Genomic DNA, 8,827 nt, shown 5'->3' with positions numbered 1-8,827 from the left:
TGCTGGGTAATGCACTGATTGCTAGACAAGACAGTTTCTTAAGGTGCATGGGAGGGGTACTCTTTATCCTTTTTCACTTTGGCATGACTCCATGCTATACCAGCTAAGCATGAAGAGGGCTTGTATCCTATTGAATGGGGAAGATGGATGACTAAAGAATGCCATTCAGAGATGCTTGAAGGTAGTTAGGTCTAAAGTTTTCAGATGGGCAAATTTTAGATAGTAATAGTGAGATTTATTTGTTTTTATGTTATTTTGCCTGTGACTGAATGATTTATGCTTTGCAACACTCCTTAAGTTAGAAAGTTTGATTTATATTTCAAGCCATGTCTGGAATCACTGGCTCGAATGTGGGTGCACCCCGGAATGAACCTGAAGAGTGGAAAGCCAAGACCTTGTAAAGGTAGAGCTTTCACTCTTACAAAATAAAAGGGGAGTGCGTCCTGCTTGCCTGACTGCTGGAGCTGCTGTTTTCGGTGCTCTGAGTAGTAGGTTTGGAGCGGTTTATCCCTATAATACAGAATTCTGATCTCTCTTCGCCAACTTGTTGGCTCTCAGGCAAGGAAAAGGGTGAATGTGGAATCTTGGGAAACTGTGACTGTGAGGTAGATCCTTGTAGGACTTTTCCTTTTTTGCTGGAGTAGTTGGGGCACTGCCCTGATATGGATGGCCCAGGCTAGCCTGATCAGATCTTGGAAGCAAAGCAGGGTCAGCCCTGGTTAGTACTTGATTGGGAGACCACCAATGAAGTTCAGGGTTGCTATGTAGGGGCAGCCAACAGCAAACCACCTCTGTTCATCTCTTGCCTTTAAAATTTGATAGGGTGGTCAAAAATTGACTGTGACTTGGTGGCACTTTCCACCACCACCAGTTGGGGCACGGCAGGAATTTTGTGGAACATGGGGCTATCTCTTTTTCTCTGTCCATGCCAGGATCCTGATTTGTCTGTTGCTTTATGCTGCTGTAGCTACAGCAAAGCATTAGGAGTCAATTGTTACATACTTCAGTTGAGGCATATTAGTATTCCCATGCTTCTTTATTCCAACAACAGTATTTAGCTCTCTCCTCTACTTCAGTCTTTTATATTAGTATCCATTTACCTGTTACATTTTTATAGATGTATTTGTTCCCATGTCAGTAGACAAAGGTAAAAATGATGTCTGACTTGGAAACATGAGTCTGAGCTGATGACAAATCCTTGAAATTTGGGATTTCAAAATGGATTTTGTGTTTCACAGGTTTCATTGTGTTTTAAGTTCCACAGACGAGAGTAATGCTGTGGACTGTGATGCAGCAATAAGTAACTGTGAATTGTTATACTCTGAAAAGTACACAGTACCTAGAGAGTCTGGACATTACAGTCAGTAATGTCTATGGTATTCTGTAAAGTACCTCCTTGAAACATACAGCACTCATGGTCTGTCCTTCTATTAAAAGGTAAAGTTTCCCTTGCTTGAAAGCCAGTTGAATCCGACTCTAGGGGGCAGTGCTCATCTCATTTTCCAAGCCAAAGAGCCAGCGCTGTCTGAAGACTTCTCCATGGTCATGTGGCCGGCATGACTAAATGCCAAGGTGCACGGAACACTGTTACCTTCCCACTGAAGCTGTACCTATTTATCTACTTGCAATTTATTGCTTTCAAACTGCTAGGTTGGCAGGAGCTGGGGCCAGAGATGGGAGCTCACTCCATCATGCGGCACTTGAGTCTCGAGCTGCCAAGCTACATACCTTCTGGTCTGCAGATCAGCATCTTAACCTCTGAGCCACTGTGGCCACGTCCTTCTAATACAATCCTACAATTCTTGTGATATTTTTGACCATAATGAAATTCCTGAAATTATGGATTCCCTTCCCTTAATGGATGCAATTTCCTTGTTTCATTCATTTCAGACACCTGAGAGCCAGTTTGGTATAGTGGTTAAGAGTGGTGGACTCTAATCTGGAGAAATAGGTTTGGTTCCCCACTCCTCTGTTCTTAGGTCAGTCACAGTTCTCTCAGAGCTGTTCTCTCAAGAGCAGTTCTCTCAGAGCTCTCTCAGCCCCACCTACCTCACAGGGTGTCTTTTGTGGGGAGAGGAAGGGAAGGAGATTGTAAGCCACTCTGAGATTCCGAGTGAAGGGGGGGTATAAACCCACCCCCTCCTCCTCTTCCTCTTTCTCCTCCTCCTGCTTCTATGTGAGATTGAAAGTATATTTCCTTTTTTTCTGTATTCCAGTTGCCAGCCATTCTTTAAATTTAAATACACACACACACACACACACACCTACAGAGATATACACAAATGAACACCAACTAGATTTTAAAATGTATTTTATATAATAGTTCATTGAAGCACATGTTTATTTTACAAAGCTATGATTACTAAGACAGCTAGCCACAGATAACCAAGGAGCAAAAGAAATACCGGTCAGGTAGTAGACATGAAAGAAAAAGAATATAATCCATATTGCTTAAAGAGTGGCATAAATGTTCTTTTCACAAGTATATGACAATCAGGCGGCTGATAAGAAGATTGCTGAATTGTTTTATGGACTTGTAATTTAATGTGTGTCTATAATTTAATGAAAGTGGGCTGGTTATATATAAAATAAGGATATTTGTATAGGGAAGATTTAATGTGTGGAGTATTACATCTTGCATGATAATGTGAACATGGCTAGTTCTTCCCTTTTAGTGCTAATTTCAGGACCATCAGTCAAAATGTGCTTTAGTACTCCTCTTCCATTTAGGACTGTGTGTAACAAATTCATTCTTTTTTCTTGAAACAGTATCATGCAAGATTTTCAAGTGCCCCCTGGTGGAAAACTCATCATAGAATTGCATTTGTTGTTCTACTACTGCCCAAATCTATCTTAAAACACCTTTCAAATCTTACACATTACAGTGCTAATTACTATAGCAGTAAATAGGATCAAATGCATAAAAATATAATTGAAAAGTGAAGAATTAAACCTCTGTCAAATTAATTGGCACCTTACATTGGCTGTCTCTTTTCAGTAAAGGCAACTTCTGAAAACAACCTTGTGCTAGCAGATATTCAGTTTTCACCAGGTTTGAGCATGGAGTATCTACATTTTGAGACAACTAAGGAGGGACATAGTAGAGGTTTATAAAATTATGCATGGGGTTGAGAGAGCTGATAAAGAGACCCCCCCCCCCAAAAAAAATATTAGAACTCAAGGGCATCCAATGAAGCTGCTTGGCAGTAGATTCAGGATGGACGAAAGGAAATACTTCTTAACACAGAGAGAGTGATTAAAATGTGGCATTCACTGCCAGAGGATGTAGTGATGGCCACAGAAACAGACAGCTTTAAAAAGGGATCAGAAGGATTCATGGAGGATAAGTATCAGTGCTACTAGCCATTCTGACTGAGGGAAACCATCAAATTTAGAGGCACTAAACCTCTGGATTCCAGAGCCAGGAGGCAACACCAGGGGAAGGTCTCAGTGTCTATGACCTGTTGTTGGCCCTCCAGAGAAACTGGTTGGCCATTGTGGGAGACAGAATGCTGGACTACATGGACCATTGGTTTGATCCAGCAGGGTTCTTCTAATGTTCTTATAGTCTCTGTGCATTCAGCTGCATTTTGCCAGCTACATTTACAAAACAGCCACTGAGATAGTAAGTGGGAATTGTATTTCTCTTTGAATCTGCAGTGAAGCAATTGTCTGAGTGCTTTCCTGTACGCAAAAATTTTCATTTCACCATATCATTGTTCATTCTGCTTCATGTATATTTGTGAGAGCATGCAGAGCGGTTTGTTCTGTACTCATGTGGATATACCCAGATGACTAGAAGGGCCATGGTTCAGTGGTAGAGCACATGCTTCGTATGCAGAAGATCCCCGGTAAATCTCCAGTGTTGCCAGTTAAAAGATACTCAGGTGGCAGAATAGACAATAACAAGCAAAAATGGGACCACTATTCTTGTTTTTAGTATAAGGCGACTTCATAGGACTTCAGCATTGATTCAATGATACGCAATAATCTCGCTGTGCCAAAAGGGTTGTGACAAGTGGCACAATATCTGTTTCACTCAAACTTTTCTCCTATCCATTTCCTTTGTTCTTCTCCCCCTCATATGAAACTGCCTTTATACTCAGCTAGACTATATTGTGCTATATCAAACTTAGTATTGTCTACTCAGAGTGGCAACGAATCTCTAAACTCTCAGATCAAGGTATCTCATGGGAATTGAACACAGGGCCTTTTGCATCCACATTTATTTATTTATTTATTTCATTTTTATCCTGCCTTTCACCCCAATGGGGACCTAAAGTGGCTTACGTTGTTCTCCTCTCCTCTGTTTTATCCTCACAACAACTCTGTGAGGTAGGTTAGGCAGAGTATGTGTGAGTGGCCCAAGGTCATCCAGTAAGCTTCCATGGCAGAATGGAGATACAAACCTGGGTCTCCCAGATCTTTTTTTTTTGAACGAAACTTTTATTTTTTGGATATAATATCACATTTAACATTGGCTTTCACTTATCCAATACCCATATTTCCCTTTCCCCCCTCCCTTGCAAGTGGCTTCCCGCAGTGCTCAACCCTTTTTCCCTTTACAATACTTATATTTGCTTAAACATTCTAAAGTTGCTTAAATGTTAAAGATAACACTTCTATCAATATTGTTCTAAATACAATAAATTGTGTTTAACATCCCAGTTTTCCTCTAGATAGTCTTTAAAATCTTTCCAGTCTTCAAAAAATTCTTGATCTTCTTTATTACTCAACTTTCTTGTTATTTTGTCCATTTCTGCCATAAATAACACTTTTTGTATCCAGTCGGAGATCTCGGGCGTTTTCTCTTGTTTCCAGCATTGTGCATACACCATTCTCGCCGTTGTTATCAGGTATTGGGTCTCCCAGATCTTAGTCCAGCACTGTAACTACTACACCATATTGGCTCGCAATGCCCTATCACTGACCCCTCCCCAACTACAACCATGCTACTGTAGAACAGCCTCCCCCTATCAACCAAGCGGCCACTTTCTCTTCAAATTCTTCCTCAAGATCTACTTTTCCACACTCTGGTCAACACAGTGGTATGTGACATTTACATAATGTCACAATTTATTTATTTATTGAATTTTAACCCCGCCGTCCCAGCCAAGGCTGGCTCAGGGTGGCTTACATAAAATCAACACATAATTACAGTAAGACATAATATATAAATTAGATTAAAACAATTCTAAAACCCTTTAAACCACAGTATAGTAAAGTGCTAGTGACATTGATTTCATAACCACTGTCCTGTATTACTAGATAACTTTTTGTAACGGTAAGGTAACTTTTTATGGAATAATTTGCTGTGGTATGCACATTTTTTTTAATAATGAAGGAAGTAATTGCTGTGAACAGAAATATAACTCAAAGACTTGTTCTTTTGATCATGTGGCTGCTATGGATAAGAAATCAGCTGTATGTGTTTTAGGCTCCTACAGACAATATATGCCTATTTTACAATTTGCTACATACCATGGATTTTGAGACGCCTGGTGTTGCATAGACTTTTACAAAATGCCGCCTTGCAATTTGTAAGTACTCTTGTGTGATTTTTTTACTTGCACCAATTTAAAGTGTATATTTAGAACACATTAGTATTGGGTGTATTGCTTCTTGTAATGCATTGTCATTCAGATTCATCTTTGCCTCTTATATCACATTGAAATATTATGTGACAGAACTACTGAGAAAACTCAAATATTTGACTTGATTCCTATAATTTACTGCATACATTTGATAGGCTCAGATGCAATCTCATGAAATAGACCACAAAGCCAGTGAATGGGGTCTAGAGGACCCATCATGTTCCCATGGACGAAATGTGCTGGTTGTGGTTTGAACAAATACCAGATGGGCCAATTACATATTCAAAATCATTGTTTCAGCCTCACTTCTTCACCAAGAACTATCTGACCTAGTTCATAAGATTTTTCTAGGGCTAGCTAAGATAAAGATCTGTTGTAGATTCATAATATGCCTTGAGTCACAAGACTTCACAAGCTGGTTTGTGGCAGGCAGATAGGATGATGTTGTCACCACTGGGAAAATTCTTTGTCGGCAACCATTATGAAAATATAGAGACAGGCCCAATGGTTTACTAGCCTCTTAATTCTATGGAATGCCTTTCTTTCCAGCTACCAGTTTGATGCTGCACAAAACAATAACTATATGTTAAAATAAACCTTGTAGAATGTATAGTTGAAAAAAACAATGCTGGAATTGTTGTTATTGATATTTCTGATTCATCTTGATTTATCCCACAAGTCCACTGGGAAAAGTCTATAGGCAAGTTTAACAATCAATGCACTTTGGAAACTGTACATTTTCCTTAGGAATAAAGATGAGTAAAATGAAGTCTGTTTAATAGATTGGCAAAAAGGTGTGTGTGTGGGGGGGCATAGTGAACAAATCAGATACTACAGTGCATTCCATACAGCAAAAATATTGATTAAGTAAAAACAAATGGTCGAATTTTTCAGAAAACAAATAATAAATTGTCTGCTGACAGCACAATTACTGATTTCCCACTGAAATGAACACTCACTAAGTTTCTGACTTTCATTTAGATATTGTTCAGTTTATTTTAAAACCTTTATCTGCAGTGTGTACATGGAATGATCTGATGTCTAATTCTCAAACACAGTTTTTCAACATTTGGATATAGCATTGTGTGGCAAGAAGAAAATAAAAGGGCCACACCAGTCACAGGAGATTTTTAAAAAGGCCAAGGCCAATGGTACAAAATCAGGTAATATATTTTATTACTCAGTTAAAATTCCCAAAAATTCCCTATGCATTTTGCCAACAGGCTTGTCAGGGGAATCTGTTCATCTTGCAGTAGTTCTTCAAAAAAGAGTATAAGGTCAGAGAACACCTGCCCTTACCAAGCTATTATTGATAACCAGAGAGGATCAGTCCTTTTATAAGCATTATGGTCTGAAGTCCTTGATCTGGATACAGTAACCTGTTATCCTTATACTGCTGTTCTGCACTTCACTTTTAAAAGTGATTATAGTGACCATGTATACAGTATCAGTCATGGATATAATGTTCCTGTTCTCCTTTCTCCACTGCTCTGTGACCTTACATCTGTTTCAAACATAAAATGATATCAGTGTCGCATGGCAGTACTGAGAAACTCCCAGCTAGAGATCATTATGTTACCGTTTTTACCAAGGCACAATGTGTGGTTCCACACCCATTTTGTGTCTTTAAATATCACATCAGCACTCTAAAGCTGGTTGGAAATGTCACCTGACCACAGAGAAATACATTTCAAATAGCAAGTAGTACTATATTTCCTAGAAAACAATGAAGGATTACTACAAGCATCCTGTTTCACTGGAAGGTGTGGGAGCAATGGAATAACTGCTTCGTTCCCATGGGAGTAGATGTAGGTTTTCCAGAAGAAAACACACTTTAACTGGATGGTAATTTTTTGCTCATTGACTGTGTCTGCTATAAATCTGTTTCTCTGAACTCTAGGAATTTTTTTCAAATAGTATATACAACCACACTTCCTAGAAAACATATGAACTGATTTTGTTGCCAGAACTACTAGTGAAAATTTCTCCCATCACTCATTCTCTTTGTGGTAGCTTGCTACAAGTCCATTATATATTTATTTATTTACACTATCTCTATGCCATCTCTTCAGAGACCTGCTTGAGGTGGCTTAGAATTAACACCACAGTATAAAACACAACCCATTTAAAACACAGGCCATGAGACATAAGTAACATAAAAACTGTCCATAAAACAAGCAGGCCAATAAAAAGCTGATAAGATAAACCCCTAACTAAAAGCCTGGGTAAAAAGATGTGTTTTAGCCTGGTGCCTAAAAAGTAAAGTAGGTGCCAACTGAGCCTCAAGGGGGAGGGGCATTCCAAAGGTGAGGTGCCACCACAGAAAATGCCCTGTCTCTGTCACCATCCTTCTCACCTCTGAAGGTATGGGCAAAAATAGCAGGTGGGCTGGATAGTATGGGAGAGGCCAGTTCTTCAGGTACCCTGCCCCCAAGCAATTTAGGGCTTTAAAGGTAAGAACCAGCACTTTGAATTGTGCCCAGAAACGAATGGGTAGCCAGCACCGATCTTTCAGCGCAGGGCTGACAGAATCCCTGTAACCAACCCAACTGTAGTTTGGCTGTCACATTTTGGACTGACTGAAATATAGAAACCATTTTCAAAGGCAGCATTACCTAGAACACATTTTTGTTGTTGTTCAGTCACACAGTCGAGCTCGACTCTTTGCAACCCCATGGACCACATCATGCCAGGCCCTCCTGTCTTCCGTCGTGCTCCGGAGTTTGCTTAATTTCGTGTTCGTTGCCTCGACAACACTGTCTAACCATCTCATCCTTTGCCATCCCCTTCTTCTTTGACCTTCAATCTTTCCCAGCATCAGGGTCTTCTCCAGTGAGTCATCCTCATTTGGTGACCAAAGTATTTATTTATTTATTTATACTTTAGATTTCTATACCGCTCCAAACCCCGGAGGGTCTCTGAGTGGTTTACACAGTTCCAAATTATCCCTAACTAAGGTCACATGTTTACAGGGGTCGGGGCTACCTACCGGCACCCAGGTGGCAGGGCTCGCTGCTCTTGGCTTGTTCTCGGGTGGTCTTTTTCAGGCGTCGGTGTTCCGATGTTCCTGGCGTCTCCGGTGTCTGGCGAGGTCTTTTTTGGTCCGGCGGCTTTCTCTCTAGGCGGGCTCTTCTAGTGCATGGTACGTGTCAACTTACAGCCCAGCTAACGTCCGATCCGGCTCCGCTGCACCTGCGCACGTCATCACATCCTCCTATGGCTCTGCCTCCATC

This window comes from Gekko japonicus, unplaced genomic scaffold, assembly GCF_001447785.1.
Source record: "Gekko japonicus isolate JY-2015 unplaced genomic scaffold, Gekko_japonicus_V1.1 scaffold337, whole genome shotgun sequence".
Taxonomy (NCBI): domain Eukaryota; kingdom Metazoa; phylum Chordata; class Lepidosauria; order Squamata; family Gekkonidae; genus Gekko; species Gekko japonicus.
This window is presented reverse-complemented; position numbering follows the sequence as displayed.